Below are 19,763 nucleotides of genomic sequence, written 5' to 3'. Positions count from 1 at the left end.
TCACAAGGTCAGGAGATCGAGACCATCCTCGCTAACATGGTGAAACCCCGTCTCTACTAAAAATACAAAAAATTAGCCAGGCATGGTGGCACATGCCTGTAGTCCATCCCAGCTACTCAGGAGGCTGAGGCAGGAGAATTGCTTGAACCCAGGAGGCAGAGGTTGCAGTGAGCTGAGATTGCACCACTGCACTCCAGACTGGGCAACAGAGGGAGACTCCCTCTCAAAAAATAAATAAAATAAAATACGTAAATAAATAAATAAATAAATAAAAGAACTAGAGAACCAAGAGCAAACAAATCCCAAAGCTAGAAGAAAACAAGAAATAACCAAAATCAGAGCTGCACTGAACAAGACAGTGACATGAAAACACATTCAAAAGACCAACAAATCCAGGAAGTGTTTTTTTGGAAAAAATAACTAAAAAGACCACTAGCTAGACTAATAAAGAAGAAAAGAGAGAAGATTCAAATAACACAATCAGAAACAATAAGGGGGATATTACCACTGACCTCAGAGAAGACAACCATCAGAGAATATTATGAACAACTCGATGCACATAAACTAGAAAATCTAGAAGAAATGGAAAAATTCCTGGAAGCATATACCCTATCAAGACTGAACCAGGAAGAAACGGAATCCCTGAACAGAACAATAATGAGTTCTGAAATTGAGGCAGTAATAAATAGCCTACCAATCAATAAAAGTCCAGGACCAGATGGACTCACAGCTGAATTCTCCCAGATGTACAGAGAAGAGCTGGTACTGTTCCTACTGAAACTATTCCAAAAAATTGAGGAGAAGGGACTCTCCCTAAACTTATTCTATGAGGCCAGGACCACCTTGACATGAAAACCTGGAAAAGATACAACAAAAAAGAAGGCTTCATGTCAACATCCTTGATGAACATTGATGCAAAAATCTTCAACAAAATACTAGCAAAGCAAATTTTGTTGCAAATCAAAAAGTTTATCCACCATGGTCAGGTAGGCTTCATCTCTGGGATGCAAGTTTGGTTCAACATACCCAAATTAATAAATACAATTCATTACAGAAATAGAACTAGGGGCAAAAACCACATGATTATTTCAATAGATGCAGAAAAGACTTTCATCACAGTTCAACATCTATTCATGTTAAAAACTCTCAATAAACTAGGTATTGAAAAAAAAAACACCTCAAAATAATAAGAGCCATCTATGACATACCCAGAGCCAACATTATACTGAATGGGCAAAAGCTGGGAGCATTCTTCTTGAAAACCAGAATGAGACAAGGATGTTGTCTCTCATCATTCCTATTCAACATAGTACTGGAAGTTCTGGTCTGGGTAATCGGGCAAGAGAAAGAAATAAAGGGCATCCAAATATGAAGAAAGGAAATCAAACTATCCCTGTTTGCAGATTACATGATCCTGTATCTAGAAAACCCCATAGTCTCAGCTCAAAAGCTACTTAAGCTGATAAACAACTCTGGCAAAGTCTCAGAATGCAAAATCAATGTGCAAAAATCACTAGCATTCCTATACACAAACAACAGCCAAGCCGAGAGCCAAATCATGAACGAACTCACACTCACAATTGCCGCAAAAAAAATAAAATATCTAGGAATACACCTAACTAGGGAGGTGAAAGATCTCAAGGAGAACTACAAACTGCTGCTCAAAGAAATCAGAAATGACACAAACGAATTAAAACACATTCCACGCTCATGAATAGAAAGAATCAATATCACTAAAATGTCCATAATGCCAAAAGCAATTTATATATTCAATGCTATTCCCAATAAACAACTGCTGACATTCTCATAGAATTTAAAAGAATTATTTAAAAATTTATATGAAACCAAAAAAGCCTGAATAGCCAAGGCAATCCTAAGCAAAAATAACAAAGCTGGAGGCATCACGCCACTCAACTTCCAGCTATACTACAGGGCTACAGCAACCAAAACAGCATGGTACCTAGTACAAGAACAGAAACATAGATCAATGGAACAGAATAGAGGCCAGAAACCAAGCTGCACACCTACAACCATCTGACCTTTGACAAAGCTGACAAAAAGAAGCAATAGGGGAAGAATTTGCAATAAATTGTGCTGGGAGAACTGGCTAGTCATATGCAAGAAATTGAACCTGGACCCCTTCCTTACACCATACACAAAAAATAACTCAAGATGGATTAAAGACTTAAATGTAAAACCCAAACTATAAAAACTCTGCAAGACAACCTAGGCAGTACCATTCAGGACATAGGCACAGGCAAAGACTTCATGGCAAAGATGCCAAAGCAATTGCAACAAAAGCAAAAATTAACAAATGGGATCTAATTAAGTTAAAGAGCTTCTGGCTGGGCGTGGTGGCTCAAACCTGTAATCCCAGAACTTTGGGAAGCTGAGGGAGGCGGATCACCTGAGGTCAAGAGTTCAAGACCAGCCTGGCCAACATGGTGAAATCTCATCTCTAATAACAATAAAAAATTAGCCAGGTGAGGTGGCATAGGCCTGTAATCCCAGCTACTCGGGAGGCTGAGGCAGGAGAATCGCTAGAACCTGAGAGGCAAAGGTTGCAGTGAGCCAAGATTGCACCACTGCACTCCAGCCTGGGAGACAGAGTGTCTGTCTCCAATAAATAAATAAATGAAGAGCATCTACTGGACAAGTGGAAGATTGTTTTATAAATAAAATCATCTTTGAAATTACTGGCTGATTCCTCTTTAAAAGGTACAAATAGGTCTTTTTAAAAACTTTTAAGTTCCAGGGTACAAGTGCAGGTTTGTTACATAGGTAAACTTGTGTCATGGGGGTTGTACAGATTATTTAATAACCCAGGTATTAAGCTTAGTACCATTATTTCTCCTGACCCTCTTTCTCTTCCCACCTTCCACTTTTTGAAAGACCCCTGTGTGTCATTCCCCTCCCTGTGTCTGTATATTCTCATTATTTACCTCTCACTCATAAGTGAGAAAAAGTAGTATTTGGTTTTCTGTTCCTGTGTTAGTTTGCTAAGGATAATGGCCTCCAGCTCCATCCAGATCTCTGCAAAGGGCATGATCTCATTTTTCTTATGACTCCATAGTATTTCATGGTATATATGTACCACATTTTTCTTTGTCCAGTGTATCATTGATGGAAATTTAGGTTGAGTCCATGTGTTTGCTGTGGTGGATGGTGCTACAGTGAACATACATGTGCATGTGTATTTATAATAGAATAATTTATATTCCCGTAGGTATATACAGTAATAGGATTGCTCATCACACTAGGCCAGGCATGGTAGTTCACACCTGTAATCCCCATACTTTAGGCACCTGAGATCAGAAATTTGAGACCAGCCTGGCCAATGAGGCGAAACCATGTCTCTACCAAAAATACAAAAATTAGCCCGGTGTGGTGGCACGTTCCTGTAATCCCAGCTACTCAGGGAGCTGAGGCAGGAGAATCGCTTAAACCCGGGAGGTGGAGGTTGTAGGGAGCTGAGATCGTGTGACTGCACTCAGGTTAGGCAACAAGAGCAAAACTCTGTCTCAGAGAGAAAAAAAAAATCAACACACTGTCTTCAACAATGGCTAAAGTAATTTACACTCCCACCAACAGTATACAAGCATTTCTTTTTCTCCACAACCTCGCCAGCATCTGTTATTTCTTTAGCTTATTAAAAATAGCCTTTCTAACAGGCATGAGATGGTATCTCATTGTGGTTTTGATTTGAATTTATTTAATAATCAGTGATGTTGAGCTTATTTTCATATGATTGTTGATACACGTCTGTTCATGTCCTTCCCCCACTTTTTTTTTTTTTTTTTTTTTTGAGAGGCAGTCTTGCTCTGTTAGCCAGGCTGGATCCCAGCTCACTGCAACCTCCGCCTCCCGGGTTCAAGGAATTCTCTTGCCTCAGCCTCCCTAGTGGCTGGGATTACAGGTGTCCAACACCATGAGATGGAGTTTCGCTCTTGCTGCCCAGGCTGGAGTGCAATGGTGCACTCTTGGCTCATCACAACCTCTGCCTCCCGGGTTCAAGCGATTCTCCTGTCTCAGCCTCCCGAGTAGCTGGGATTACAAACATGCACCACCATGGGCTAATTGCATTTTTAGTAGAGACGGAGTTTCTCCATGTTGGTCAGGATGGTCTCGAAATCCCAACCTCAGGTGGTCTGCCCGCCTTGGCCTCTCAAAGTGCTGAGATTACAGGTGTGAGCCACTGTGCCGGGGAATATTTTGTATTTTTAAGAGATGGGGTTTTACCATGTTGGCTAGGCTGATCTTGAACTCCTGACCTCAAGTGATCTACCCGCCTTGGCCTCCCAAAGTGCTGGAATTACAGGCGTGAGCCAGTGAGCCTGGCCCTATTTCATCCACTTTTTTATGGAGTTGTTGTTTTTCTTTTTTTTTTTTTTTTTTTGAGGTGGAGTCTCACTCTTTCCAACAGGCTGGAGTGCAGTGGCGCGATTTTGGCTCACTGCAACTTCCGCCTCCTGGGTTCAAGCGATTCTCCTGCCTCAGCCTCCCCAGTTGCTGAGATTACAGGCAAGCGCCACCAGGCCAACTAATTTTTGTACTTTTAGTAGAGACAGGGTTTCGCCATGTTGGCCAGGCTGGTCTTGAACTCCTGACCTCAAGTGATCCAATCGTCTCGACCTCCCAAAGTGCTAGAATTACAGGCATGAGCCATCACGCACAGCAGGGGTTGTTGTTTTTCTATTGTAAATTTGTTTAAGTTCTTATAGATGCTAGAGATTAGACCTTTGACGGATGCATAGTTTGCAAAAATTTTCTCCCATGCTGTATGTTATCTGTTTATTCTGTTGATAGTTTCTTTTGCTGTGCAGAAGCTCTTTAATTTTTTTTTTTTTTTTTTTTTTTGGAGATGGAGTCTCGCCAAGATCGCGCCACTGCACTCCAGCCTGGGAGACAGAAAGAGACTCGGTCTCAAAAGAAAAAAAAAAAATTAAAGACTACATAAGAGACATTACAACATTTTTCGAACATTACCTTCAAATAAAGAGTGTTCTCACATAATTATACATATTCAAAATATAAGTAGATTGTGAATTTAAGATTATTTTCCTGACTACTCACCTAGACAGAATAATCATCGAAAACCATGGAAAGAGTATGTCATAAACGAAGTAGTGGCAACACAGATGAAAAACACAGATATTTCTATAGATGACATATGGCTAATTCATATACAAACTAAGCATCACATTGTCTAAAATTGTACAGAGTTGAAAATTATCATTCGATTCATAATATCAAGCTTTGAAAGCTAAAATACAATTAACTGATCTAAAAAAAAAACCCCTTAAAAAGAAACACTAATGTAGAAATAAAAATAAGATTTTATTTTATTTTGTTTATTTTTTTGAGACGGAGTCTCGCTCTTGTAACCCACACTGGAGTGCAGTGGCGTGATCTTGGCTCACTGCAACCTCAGCCTACCGAGTTCAAGCGATTCTCCTGCCTTAGCCTCCCGAGTAGCTGGGATTACAGTCACCCACCACCAAGCCTGGCTAATTTTTCTGTTTTTCTTTTAGTAGAGACGGAGTTTCACCATGTTGGCCAGGCTGGTCTCCTGACCTCAGGTGATCCACCCGCCTTGGCCACCCAAAGTGCTGGGATTACAGGGGTGAGCCACCGCGCCCGGCCAAGAGAGATTTTAACGCATAATATGCTGAATACAACACAGATATTAAAAATAATTCTTTAGATATCCACAGTTTTTAGCCGTGGGTAGTGCTGCAGAGCAGGCATTCTGAATCATTGGCATTCAATGAATGGCAGCAAAATTTCACAGAAAAATGCATTACAATCAATAATAGGCTCTAATGAGAAAATTTAATAAATACGAAAAGGACGGCAGAAAAATTTGTGGCCCGGCGCGGTGGCTCACGCCTGTAATCCCAGCACTTTCGGAGGCCGAGGCGGGCGGACCATCTGAGGTCAGGAGTTCAAGACCAGCCTGGCCAACATAGTGAAACCCCGTCTCTACTAAAAATACAAAAAATTAGCAGGGCGTGGTGGCGGGTGCCTGTAATCCCAGATATTCGTGAGGCTGAGGCTCGAGAATCGCTTGAGCCCAGGAGGCGGAGGTTGCAGTGAGCCGAGATCATGCCACTGCACTCCAGCCTGGCGACAAGAGTGAGACTCCGTCTCACACAAAAAAATAATAATCATCAGAAAAGACTTAAGACCCCACGGGCAGCAGCCCCTCCAACGCATACACCGAGTGGGGATTCTGCCCTGATGACCCGCCTGTCATCCCTGAACAACCTGGGAAATACTCGGAACTGCGGGTGCAGAGGTGCCCAGAGAGCTCCGGACCGGCGCCGCGCAGAAACGGGCGGGACGCTGGGGTCCTGGCTGCGAGTCCAGCGGCCATCTTGCGGCCAGAGTGACCTGGGGCGGAGCTGTGCCAGCGGGGACTCAGGTCGACGACCCAGAAGCGGACTGTGGGGAGGCCGGTCCAGCTGGTTTCACAGGCTGCTCTCCCATCTCGGGAGGCTCAACCCCGCACACCCACCGGCTCTGACAAAGCCACCTGAGGCTCCCGAGGTGGAGGACGCAGAACAGCAGAGATGGGAAACTCAAGCTCTGGCAGGAGCGAGAGACAAAGGGCCCGCCAAATGCCGGAAGCCACGCCCTCCTCTCCAACGCCGCGCCTGATTGGGCGGTTCCCGCGCCAGCGCCACTGATTGGATAAAGCTTCAGGACCCACCTCCCAGCCCCACTTTCCCCAGTATTAGTGCATTTTATGGGCAGGGAAACAGGCTCAAGTAGGCAGGGTCACCTGCCCAGGGAATTACAGCTAATTAAGAAGTGAGCTGAGGCTTGAAATGCACTTGCTCTTTCCCTTACCTGGGTCTGCTTGTATAATGCATCTTAGTAGCTATTTAAGGGTAAAAAGAAAATTTGGACACTTTTTAACAACTTTTTAATCATTTAGATAATGCAGGAAAAACCTTTATCCCATCCCTGAGCCCCTCTCTCACCACGCTGTACCACACTGCTGACCACATCGTGGGATGGCCATTAGGAATTGGCGGGCGGGGGGCGGAGGGTGGGCAGAGGGGGCTGGGAATGAATAAGCATGAATTATTTTGGCCAAATGTGCTCATCTTAGAAAGGCTCCTCAAGCATTTTGTGTGAAGCGGCCATCCTTGGGGTAATCGTGCCCTGACTGCGCTGCATCTCCGTCTGACTTCTCCTTTTGAAAATTACTGGATTACTTTCATTAACGGGTGTGTTTCATTTTCTATTTGAAAATGGCCAGGCCGGGCGCTGTGGCTCACACCTGTAATCCCAGGACTTTGGGAGGCCGAGGCGGGCGGATCACCTGAGGTCAGGAGTTCGAAACCAGCCTCAACATGGAGAAATCCCCGTCTCTACTAAAAATACAATTAGCCAGGCGTGGTGGTGCATGCATGTAATCCCAGCTACTCGGGAGGCTGAGGCAGGAGAATTGCTTGAACCTGAGAGGCGGAGGTTGCAGTGAGCCGAGATCGCGCCATTGCACTCCAGCCTGGGCAACAAGAGTGAAAATCCGTCTCAAAAAAAAAAAAAAAAAAAAGAAAAAAAGAAAAAAAAGAAAATGGCCAACGGTTCTCTGTAGGTGTCCTGATTTGATTTGCTAGTTCAGACCCTGGAGGTAGGGGTCAGAAAACACCTGAGCCACATCAGAACACCTTCTTTTCAACTGGAGGATATATAGGAATTTTTTTTTTTTTTTTTGAGATGGAGTCTCGCTCTGTCGCCCAGGCTGGAGTGCAGTGGCACGATCTCAGCTCACTGCAACCTCCGCCTCCCAAGTTCACGCCATTCTCCTGCCTCAGCCTCCCGAGTAGCTGGGACTACAGGCGCCCGCCACCACGCCCGGCTAAATTTTTTTTTTTTTTTTTTTTTTGGATTTTTAGTAGAGACGGGGTTTCACCATGTTAGCCAGGATGGTCTCGATCTCCTGACCTCGTGATCCACCCGCCTCGGCCTCCCAAAGTGCTGGGATTACAGGAGTGAGCCACCGCGCCTGGTCAGGAATTCTTTAATAATATCTAACAGTTTTCTCAATACACATTATATTTAACAGTGATAGTTTGGAGGGCAGGGAGGGGACACAGATGACACAACCTTATTAGTTCAATTTTGTTATAAGTTTTTGTGTTTTGTTTTTGGAGACAAGGTCTCACTCTGGTGATAAGATGTTTGGATAACAGGTGTGAGCCATCAAGTCCAGGCCAAAAAAAATTTTTTTTTTTTTATATGGAGTCTCTGTTGCTCAGGCTGAAGTGCAGCGGCACAATCATAGCTCATTATTTGGTTGTAACAGTTCTTTAAAATATATTTTTGAGGGCCAGGTGCAGTGGCTCACGCCTGTAATCCCAGCGCTTTGGGAGGCCGAGGCAGGTGGATCACCTGAGGTCAGGAGTTCAAGACCACCCTGGGCAACATGGTGAGACCCCCCCCACCTCTACTAAAAATACAAAAAATAGCCGGGTGTGGTGGCACATGCTTGTAATCCCAGCTACTCAGGAGGCTGAGGCAGGACAATTGCTTGAACCTGGAAGACAGAGGTTGCAGTGAGCCCAGATCATGCCATTGCACTCCAGCCTTGGCAACAAGAGAAAAACTTTGTATCAAAAAAAATTAAAATTTTAAAAAATATATTTTTGAGGCCAGGCACAGTGGCTCACGCCTGTAATCCCAGCACTTTGGGAGGCCGAGGTGCGCGGATCACGAGGTCAGGAGTTTGAGACCAGCCTGGCCAACATAGTGAAACCCCGTCTCTACTAAAAATACAAAAATTAGCTGGGCATGGTGGCAGGCACCTGTAGTCCCAGCTACTTGGGAGTCTGAGACAGGAGAATTGCTTGAACCTGGGAGGCGGAGGTTGTGGTGAGCTGAGATCATGCAACTGCACTCTAGCCTGAGCAACAGAGTGAGACTCCGTATCAAAAAAAAAAAAATTTTTTTTTGCCTGGGCTTGATGGCTCACACCTGTTATCCAAACACTTTGGGGGGCAGGCCAACATGAAATGATCGCTTAAGCCCAGGAGTTTAAGACCAGCCTGGGCAACATTTTAAGCCTCAGTCTCTACAAAAGAATTTTAAAATTGGCCAGCTGTGGTGTTGCATGCCTATAGTCCCAGCTACTCGAGAGTCTGAGGTGGAAAAATCACTTGAGTCTAAGAGTTTGAGGGTGCAGTAACCCATGATTCAGCCACTGCACTCCAGCCTGGGTGACAGAGTGAGACCTCTGTGTGTGTGTGTGTGTGTGTGTGTGTGTGTGTGTGTGTGTGTGTTTGTGTGTGTTATATAATTTATTATAAAAAATAATATGTGTGCTTGCTTCAGCAGCACATATACTAAAATTAGAACAATACAGAGAAGATTAGCATGGCCCCTGTGCAAGGATGACATGCAAATTCGTGAAGTGTTCCATATTTTAAAAAAAATTAAAAAAAACATATGTTAAAAAAATTTCAAGCACAGAAAAAAGTGAAAGACCATGGGGGTGGGAGAGGTGTGAAGAAAGGTGAGTGTGGGCTGGGCGTGGTGGCTCACACCTGTAATTCCAGCACTTTGGGAGGCCGAGGTGGGCAGGAATCGCCTGAGGTCAGGAGTTCGAGACCACCCTGGCCAACGTGGTGAAACCTTGCCTCTACTAAAAATACAAAATTAGCCAGGCATGGTGGCGCATGCCCGTAACCCCAGCTACTCGGGAGGCTGAGGCAGGAGAATCACTTAAACCCAGGAGGCAGAGGTTGCAGTGAGCCGAGATCACGCCACTGCACTCCAGCCTGGAAAACAAGAGCGAAACTCTGTCTCAAAAAAAAAAAAAAGGGAAAGAAAAGAAAAATTAAAATATTTCACCTAAAAAAAACATGGAGGAGAAAAAGAGGATTTGGCATTTAAAGGCTTTGTTTCCTTTATAAAACCACAGCCCCTCGTTATTTGATTTGTCCAAAGATGTCTGACAGCACTAATACACTTAAGCAATCAATCAGGAAAAATGGGCCTCTCAGGTGACAAGGAGTTACAATGTACCTAAACCCAATCCATTCTCAGCTTTACATGGTGTCGCCCTCAAGAAGTGGTGTTCACCATGTGAACCATATTCACTGGACAAGGCCAGAGGAAAGCATGTTTAGGACAACACAACCATGAGGCTGCAAATCAAACTGGGGGCAGGAAGCACGCAGGAGGCTTCCATGGCCAAGACACTGGTGGCTATCCTTGGGTATCACTTAAAACTTCAAGGTGAAGGACATCTTTTCCCACTTGGCTCAGAGGAACTAACAGACATTAGGATTGGAATTTGTTTTTTTGTTTGTTTTTTCAGAATTTCTAAGACACGAAGGACTCTCCAAACACTCCAAAGGGCATTTAGCTATACATGAGGCTAACTGGCCAGGTGTGGTGTTGCATGCCTATAGTCCCAGCTGCTTGAGAGGCTGAGGTGGAAAGAGCACTTGAGCCTAAGAGGTTGAGGCTCCAGTAACCCATGATTCAGCCACTGCATTCCAGCCTGGGTGAGTGAGAGGTACGTGTGTGTGTGTGTGTGTGTGTGTGTGTGTGTGTGTGTGTGTGTGTCTGCCTGCTCTGGAGAGGGACGGCTGAGCAGCAGCCACCAGCTATAATAGCTGTGAACTCCCCTCTTATAGGGTCAGGCCATCTCCACACACCCCCTCTTACTTCACAGGCTCTGTCCCTCAGGTCTACCAGGAATATTGCCTTCCTCCCATCTCATTAGCTCTCCAAGAGAGCCCAGCTTGCTCTAAAACCTACCCTAGAATGGCAAGTTGTAGACCCTCCTCCATTCTCCCAGCACAGTGGGACTTCTGGAGAGTGCTGCCTAATTCCCTTACCTCAACTGACCTGACAAGGGCAAGTGCCTTGGCAGATAGGTGTTCAGTGACCTAACAGGTCCAGCATGCCCAGGGCTTAGCCCCACAGCCTAGCATCTCTCCTCCACCTGGCCTTCCCTCCAGCCTTTTTTCTTTTTCTTTTCCTTTCCTTTCCATTCCTTTCTCCTTCCTTCCTTCCTTCCTTCCTTCCTTCCTTCCTTCCTTCCTTCCTCTCTCTTTCTTTCTTAGATGTAGGTTCGCTCTGTTGCCCAAGTTGGAGTGCAGTGGCACGATCTTGGCTCACTACAACTCCATCTCTGGGGTTCAAGCGATTCTCCTGCCTCAGCCTCCCAAGTAGCTGGGATTACAGGCTCACACCACCATGCCAAGCTAATTTTTGTATTTTTAGTAGAGACAAGGTTTCACTTTGTTGGCCAGACTGGTCTCGAACTCCTGATTGAGGTGATCAGCCCACCACGACCTCCCAAAACGCTGGGATTACAGGCATGAGGCACCACGCCCGGCCTTAGCCTTTTTTCTTCTGTCACCAATGACAGGTGATATTCACCTGTGCCACACTTTCATAAGCCTAGTAAGTGGTGTGGGTGAACCCCAGCTGAGTCCCTGTGACTCCACACTCTTACTTCCCACTCAAGTGGCATTATAAGCATAACCTTAAATATGAGCTAATTTATACATATTTCTCTCTTAGCAACATTTCTGACAACAGTCCTCACAATCAAATCAGACTGGGTTACAAAACACACGGGTGAGGCTGGAGCAGAGTTTATAAAAACTTACTTTATTCTAATGTGATATGAAAATATGATGGATTAAAAACAAGAAAATGTTATTAATCAGCTGTGGGGATGCTCCACTTGCTAGCTTATGGCCACTCCTGTTAAAACAAGATATCAGCCAGGCGCGGTGGCTCACACCTGTAATCCCAGCACTTTGGGAGGCCGAGGCGGGCGGATCACGAGGTCAGGAGATCGAGACCATCCTGGCTAACATGGCGAAACCCGGTCTCTACTAAAAATACAAAAAAAAAAAAGAAAATTAGCCGGGCATGGTGGCGGGCACCTGTAGTCCCAGCTACTGGGGAGGCTGAGGCAGGAGAATGGCGTGAACCTGGGAGGCGGAGCTTGCAGTGAGCTAAGATCACGCCATTGCACTCCAGCCTGGGCACAGAGCAAGACTCCGTCTCCAAAAAAAAAACAAAAAAACAAGATATGTAGGCAGATCATATTCATAGGTATCTTTTTGCAAAACCCCAGGCAGAAGCCCCAGTCAGACACAGCTCCCTCAGGCTCACGGGGTGGCAACCTCCTTCTCCATGTTAGGGCTCTGACAGCAGGCAAGAGAAGTAGCACAGGCAGGTGGGGACAGAGAGCAGCCTGGGCCTATAGGAATCCCTAACTACCCTCACAGCTAGTCTCTGTCTAAGGGGCTGTGTGACCAGGACCAGGTAGGAAGCTGGGCTCAACAGAGCAGTGACAACCACTCCTGTATCTTTAGCATTCCCCCACGATTCATGATTCAGCCCTGGTTCTCCCCAGGCCCCAAACCTACTCTACCCTCAGTGTGTGTTAGGGAGGTCCGGTTAAGACAGGGAGAATAATACATTCAGATTGTAGCCTCCAAGGTATTCCCATCTGGGGTGCAGGGAGTAGGGAGGCAAGTTAGAGCCTGTGGTGTTGGCTTTTTGCTAGTCCTGAGGGCAGGCAGGCCAGGCCTAGGCTCATGGATGTCTGGGGGACCACCACTGCTGGCTCCCTCCCTGTCACCCAGAGTTACAACCAGGCCAGGACAATCACAATTATAATCACTGCAGTTCTCATCCTGCCACAAAACTAAAGTGTACCCAAACCCCTAGCCCTACCACAGGTCTCTGACTTTCCATCCCAGAACACAAGGAGGCCCTCCATCTTTTTTACTTAAAGCCTGAACTTCAAACCAGGTTGGGCCTGGGAGTAGTGGCAGCAAAAGCAGCAGCCATAATATGAAGCATACAAACAACCTGAGAAATCCCATCTGCATGTCATTCACTCGGAACTGACCTGGAGTTGTGTACAAGTTAAGAAGGACAGATCTATACACTCATTGGCATGGACACATTCCACAGTTGCTAGGAAGAAGGAGGGACCTGAGAGGCACCTTTTTCCAGCTGCAAGCTGATGTCCACATACGCCATCCAAGTGTCTTCATTTATGCCTCTGCATTGTATATTCATTGAGCCAGTGCAAACACATCTCCTGGCGGGGGGCATCGTTCAATGCAGCACCAGCCCCCACTTGTCCTGGGGGGCAGTCAGGAGGGATCTGGTCAGCTCATAATCTCCTAGGACAATGGTGCTGCTCCCTTTCGAGCACTCACATCCAGCAGCACCATCTTGGGATGGTTTTCATCAAACATGGACAGCATGAGGTAGCAGGCATGGTGTGACAGGCTCAGGGCCATGGACAGCTGGCTGCTGGGGAAGCAGCAGAGGGCTGGGGCATCTGTCGGTGGCACCATGACAAGCTCCTACCCCCACACGGCCCCTACCCCCACACAGCCTGAGCCCAAATGGCATTCAAATCTTCCTGGGTGGTACTGGGGTGCTCGATGTCCATCTCTCACCTGCTTATTAGCACTGCCTTGTGTTGGTTACTCAGGACCTGGGGACAGGGGTGGGGGCTGTTGATCCAGGATGGGCAACACCTCACACCCAGAGTCCACGTGGCTGCCGGCCAGCAAGCAAGCCCAAGTGGCTCAGCTCTAGACACTGAGCCTCGGCACCTCTGGCTTGCACTTTCTATTTATACTTTGCACAAAGGCAACAGAAGGAGGTCAACATCAGCTGTTGTGACATGGAACTCTATGCGCCACGGAGACCTTCTAAAAATGTTGTCTTAAGCCCTTTTCCTTCTAATAAAATCTATACAAATACACACATGCAAGCCTGAAACTACTATAGATGAAATATTAGGTGTTTTAAAACCCATAAACAAACAAACACAAAAACAGCCACTTTGATTGAGGAGAGAGTGGGACCCTAAAGCAGCTGACCCCCAAAAAGCCCCACCAAGCCTTAGGACAGGACAGGCAGCCTGAACACTATAAGGCCACATGGTGGTTACAGAGGATGACAGCTCCCACAGGTACTTGTCAGGCGCTGTGATAGCTTCTCACTCACAGAGTCCCTGAACGCCTCCTCACCAATACCCTGTGAGGGGAGGCCCCGCCTCACTAGAGCACAGGAGTTTCCTGAGCTCTCCCAAGGAAATGGTTAACAAAGGGTGGAACGGGGGGGGGAAGCCCAGACACGACAAGTGACTCCCCCGGGTCTCCCTAGACTCCATCCACTCCTCCACATGGGGCCCGGAGGGGAAGTGAACAGCCTCTTAACTCCCTCGACAGGGTTCCAGTCCTGCAGGCCTGGACTCTCCCATTTCCTGCTACCATAGAGGGTGACAATGAAACTCCAGACTCCTCATTTGCCATCCCTCAGTGCCAGGCCAGGCCCAAAGACCTTTGATGATACAGCCTAGAGGGTGCTCGAGGCCCACCTCAGCATAGTCACTGGTAATGTAATGGGGAGGAGCAAGGAGGTGCTCAGGGACTCAGTGATGAGCTCACAGCCCTCCTTTAAGAGGCCTGCAGAGCACACTCCCAGGGAGCAGTGCTCAGATGGGTAGACAGGCCAACCAGCACTGAGGACCCAGAACCCCTCCTCGCCCCCCCACCCCCCTGCCACATGAGGCTCTGTCCCACTTTGCAGGGCTTCTGCACAGGACAGTCCCCACTGCTTCTGTGGTGAGATATCAGAGTTGAAGTGAATGTTGAAGTGAGTGTTGAAGGCCGTGCAGCTGATGGAGCTTACTGCCTTGCACATACTGTAAATCACCTCCTGGCTCCAAGGGTCTGCTGTGGAAGAGACACAGCCTGATGGGAGGTAGCCCCACTCCACCACCAGTGGGGCTTGGCTGTCCTGAGCTGCAGCCCGCAGCTCCTTGCAGAGATGTCTACCTGCTTCTCTCAGGAGCTGGGGCATCAGCCATCCCTGGCAAGAACTGGCTGCCAGGACAGGCTGGGAACTCTCCCCCAGCATCCTCAGCAGCCCCAACTGTGCTGGCATCTGCGCTGGTGATTTCCATAGTAAGATTATGGAAGATTTTTAAAGCAACTTTCCCACCTCATTTCTCTATCTTAATAACAGCACTGATAACTTGTAAGCCCCAGCAGGCTGAGAGTGTAAGACAAACGAGCTCCTGCCTGAGAAGGGCCATAATTGGGCAGTGTGTGCCCGGGAGGGCACCCCACGGTTGTTAGTGGAGGGTGGGAAGCTGGATGGCCCTGGCCACTCAGCCCAGTGGAAAGGAGGGCCCTCTCCTTCCAGGAAATCAAAGTCTCAAAGAGACCAGAAAAAGGTGCTTGGCAGCCTGCCAGGAAGCAGAAGGCTAGATGGCCTTGCAGGCAACCCCAGGCAGCCGTTAGGGTGCCTGATAGGGCTGGGCTTATTCCAGCTTTCCTTGCTTTCATTCTGTCTACAAGAAAACCTACCTGCTGGCTGGGCATGGTGGCTCATGCCTGTAATCCCAGCACTTTGGGAGGCTGTGGCAGGTGGATCACAAGTTCCACCTGCTGGTCAGGAGTTCAAGACCAGCTTGGCCAAGATGGTGAAACCCTTTCTCTACTAAAAATACAAAAATTGCCAGGCGCAGTGGCAGGTGCCTGTAATCCCAGCTACTCAGGAGGCTGAGGCAGGAGAATCGCTTGAACCTGGGAGGCAGAGGTTGCAGTGAGCTGAAATCGCGCCGTTGCATTCCAGCCTGGGCAACAGAGCGAGACTCTGTCTAAAAAAAATAAATTAAAAATTAAAAAAAGTTTTATATCTTTGACATTTCATTTCACTCATTATTTCTAAATCTCATTTAGTTGTCTATTTGTGCTTTATTTTTGTCCATTGAGCATGCTAAGATGATGATGATTATTATTTATTTATTTTTTTGAGATAGAGTCTCGCTCTGTTGCCCAGGCTGGAGTGCAGTGGTGCGATCTGGGCTCACTGCAAGCTCTGCCTCCCAGGTTCACGCCATTCTCCTGCCTCAGCCTCCAAGTAGCTGGGACTACAGGCGCCCACCACCACGCCCGGTTAATTTTTTTGTATTTTTTTTTCAGTGGAGACGGGGTTTCCCCATGTTAGCCAGGGTGGTCTCAATCTCCTGACCTCGTGATCCGCCCGCCTTGGCCTCCCAAAGGGCTGGGATTACAGGCATGAGCCACCGTGCCCGCTGATTATTTTGTATTTTTCGTAGAGACCAGGTTTCACCACATTGGCCAGGCTGGTCTCGAACTCCTGACCTCGTGATCCACCTGCCTCAGATTCTCAAAATGCTGGGATTATAGGAATGAGCCACCGTGCCCGGCCAAATATTTTGAATTCTTTATCAGATATGCAAAAACTTCATTTCTTAAGATTCAATTTCTGGATATTATTTTGCTCCTTCAAGTGGGACATATTTCCTGTCTTTTCTCTATGCCCCGTGATTTTTTTTTTAAGTGATATCTGAGGATTTATACAACAGCTATCTAATCTAGCATTTAAAGACTGGCTTAGTAAAGGGAGGATACTGACAGCAATCAGCCAGGCTATAGATGCTGGGTGTTTCACATTCTCAGATATGTTTTCTCTGAAGTTGTGTGTGTTTTTAAGTTAAAGAGTTTTTTTTCTTATTTCTTATTTTTTTTTTTTTTTTTGAGAGAAGTCTCACTCTTGTCCCCCAGGCTTGAGTGCAATGGCTCGATCTCGGCTCACTGCAACTTCCGCCTCCTGAGTTCAAACGATTCTCCTGCTTCTGCCTCCCAAGTAGCTGGGATTAAGGCGCCTGCCACCACGCCTGGCTAATTTTTGTATTTTTAGTAGAGACGAGGTTTCACCATGTTGGCCAGGCTGGTCTCGAACTCCTGACCTCAGGTGATCTGCCCACCGAAGGAGTTTATGTGTCCTGAGCAAGGTGGTGAGAAAAGTAGCTCAGAGCAGTTTCCACTCTTTGAGTTCTGCACAATTTATCAAGCCCAGAGAGATGTGAGTATGAGACTTCAATCTTACCCCACATCTGTGCACAGGGGCAATTGTTTAAAGACATTTTGTTTCTGACTAGCTGTCTCAACCATTATTTCGTTTTTCATAAAATATGTAAAACAAATATATATATAGCCAATCAATACCCAGTCGATTCACCAATAATTTCAATGTCAGTCCTTGGTAAACAACTTAGAAACTGCCTTCGCACTGTTTCAAAAAAGACCGACTTGTAATGGCTACTAATTGGAAGATATATTCAGGGCTACTTAAATCTGCTATTTGGTGGCTATCCTTAATATTTGAACTTAAATAATTTTCCAATTAGATTCTGACCCTTTTAATAATTTTAGGTTAAGTAGGGTCTGGCCTGGAATACTCTCGTAGATGAAAATAGCCCAACCATGAGCCACCTTCTCCGCAGATGAGATGAAATTAAAGCTCTTCAACTCCTCAAGGCCCAGAGACTATCACAAAAGAGGTGGGCATGCGAGATTGTAAGAACTGATTTTGAGAGATAAAGTAAGTTCAGTTTTTCTATACATTAATCATAATGTCAAAGGCACACTAATGCAAGACCAGAATAGGGGCCCCAGTGTTAGATTAACAAGGTTTTCTTGAAGCATTAACTGACTCCTTAATAAAGGCTTATAGAAGTTATATCTTATGGTCAAGGTTAGAATTTTATAGATTGTTCATAACATTTTGCAAAACAAATTTAATTGGTTTTATGCTGTTTTATTGGAGATTATTGTTTGGAAAATTAAGTCTTCTCTCCCAAAGAATGAAGGTTTTTTTCTTTTTTGTGTTTGAAATCTTTATTACTTTGGTCAAATTAATGACTTATTTTACAATGACCTGTGACATCAAGTGTTTTAAACCTTTGATATTTGACTGAGATTCTTTCTGCGGAACAAAGTTCCATCAAACTTTCCAAAATCAAATTATAAATTATGTATTTTTCTTACATAATCCTTTAAAATATTATGCTCCCTAAAGTTTAAAAATGACATAATTTTGCTTATTTCTTATAAAAATTATACAGAGAGCATTGTTGAATATGAAATGGTGTTTGGTTTTTTTGGGGCTGTGTTTGTATAAATATATTATTGATATTTGTTCCAAAATTATGGGAAACTCCTATAATTCTTATATGACTTAGTGAACATTATTAGCAGTAATTATAATTGTTATGTTAAATTATTGCCACAGCGGTAACAAATTTCCTTGTCAATTGTGTCTTTGACTTTGGTTGCCTTAAAACTTTTTGTCATTCACAGACAATTGTTGTGGTCCTCTTTAGAAGGCTTTATAATCAGCTATAAAACTCTAACAGGTGGTCTTGAATGCAAGTTTCTGATAACTTTGGAGACTGTGACATCAGAGTAGAGGAAAAGAATTCAGAACTCATGGAGAGCTGAAATATTCATGAATATTAAGCGGAACAAGGATTAAGTGCATGCATTGAACTATTAGACGACCTAAGTAATCTTTTTTTTTTTTTTGAGTCGGGGTCTCACTCGGTCTTCCAGGCTGGAGTCCAGTGGTGTGATCTCGGCTGAATTACAGATGCATGCCACCACACCTGGCTAATTTTTGTATTTTTAGTAGAGACGGGGTTTCACCATGTTGGTCAGGCTGGTCTCGAACTCCTGACTTCGTGATCTGCCTGCCTTGGCCTCCCAAAATGTTGGGATTACAGGCATGAGCCACCATGACCAGCCAATCTTTTTGACTTTTTACTTAAAATGTTGCTGATCCTTTGTTTTCTGAGTCAAGGAGACCTAGCTTTTGATCTATTTACAGCTTTTAACAAGTTAGTATACTCCTGTGAACAAAATTTAAAGAATATTTAATTCTCTCTACTTGATTTCTCTAGAATTTGGAAACTGTGAGTATTCTTAACTTATGGAAATACATTTATTTGCGTAAGTGCAATAAGAATCTTTGTTTGTTTTGTTGTGTGATTATTTATTTTTTGAGACAGAGTCTCACTCTGTCGCCAGGCTAGAGTGTGGTGGCACGATCTTGGCTCACTGCAACCTCTGCCTCCCAGGTTCAAGCAATCCTCTTGCCTCGGCCTCCCAGGTAGCTGGGACTACAGGCGAGCGCCACCATGCCCAGCTAATTTTTTATATTTTTAGTAGATATAGGGTTTCAACACGTTGGCCACTATGGTCTTGATCTCTTGACCTCATGATTCACCCATCTTGACCTCCCAAAGTGCTGTGATTACAGGCATGAGCCACCACGCCCTGCCAAGAATCTGGTTTTTATAATCAACAGGACACAATTGGAGAAACTGGTTATTTTACCAACACTTTGACTGGAATGGTGTTCCTTTTTTAAGGAATCAAACTTGATTTATGGAGCCAATTAAAAGCCCCTTGGGAAAACTGGATTCAAATCTTGTCTACATAGTCCCTGTACTATGACATTTTTACTTACCACAGGTCAGAAATCCTGAAGGTCACTTTTCTGACAAACTCAGGAGCCCCAGGTTTATCTTAGAACCTCAAGAGGAGAGAAATTCACCCAACTCAGGTATTTGATGGTACAAATCCATGGCTGGGGTTGGCTTTTAAAAAGTCTTATCTGAGATTCCTTCTATGGAACAAAGTTTCATCAAGGCCAAACATCAGGGAATTTATATTGAAGAAAAATTGTGCAAATGTAATAAATTTGGAAAAACACTTTTTCAAAAACTACAGCTTAGAAAACAACACAGAGTTCATACTGGAGTATATTTTTGCAGATGCAGTAAATGTAAAAAAAATTTAATCCATAATTAAGTCTATGCAAATATCAGAATTTATGGTAGAAATATATAAGGCACTGACACACTTCACGTATTCTAAATC

General features: G+C 45.1%; 1 non-coding gene across 1 annotated transcript; it reads left to right on the top strand.

Moving 5' to 3' along the window:
• Positions 1-9,329: 9,329 nt before the first annotated feature.
• On the top strand, positions 9,330-9,436 carry LOC115834489. Its single transcript, XR_004029439.1, has one exon. It is a non-coding gene; the product is annotated as a U6 spliceosomal RNA (small nuclear RNA).
• Positions 9,437-19,763: the final 10,327 nt, after the last annotated feature.

This window comes from Nomascus leucogenys, chromosome 3 (assembly GCF_006542625.1).
Source record: "Nomascus leucogenys isolate Asia chromosome 3, Asia_NLE_v1, whole genome shotgun sequence".
NCBI lineage: Eukaryota > Metazoa > Chordata > Mammalia > Primates > Hylobatidae > Nomascus > Nomascus leucogenys.
Note: the sequence above shows the minus strand (reverse complement) of the source record. Positions and strands in the feature narration are given on the sequence as shown.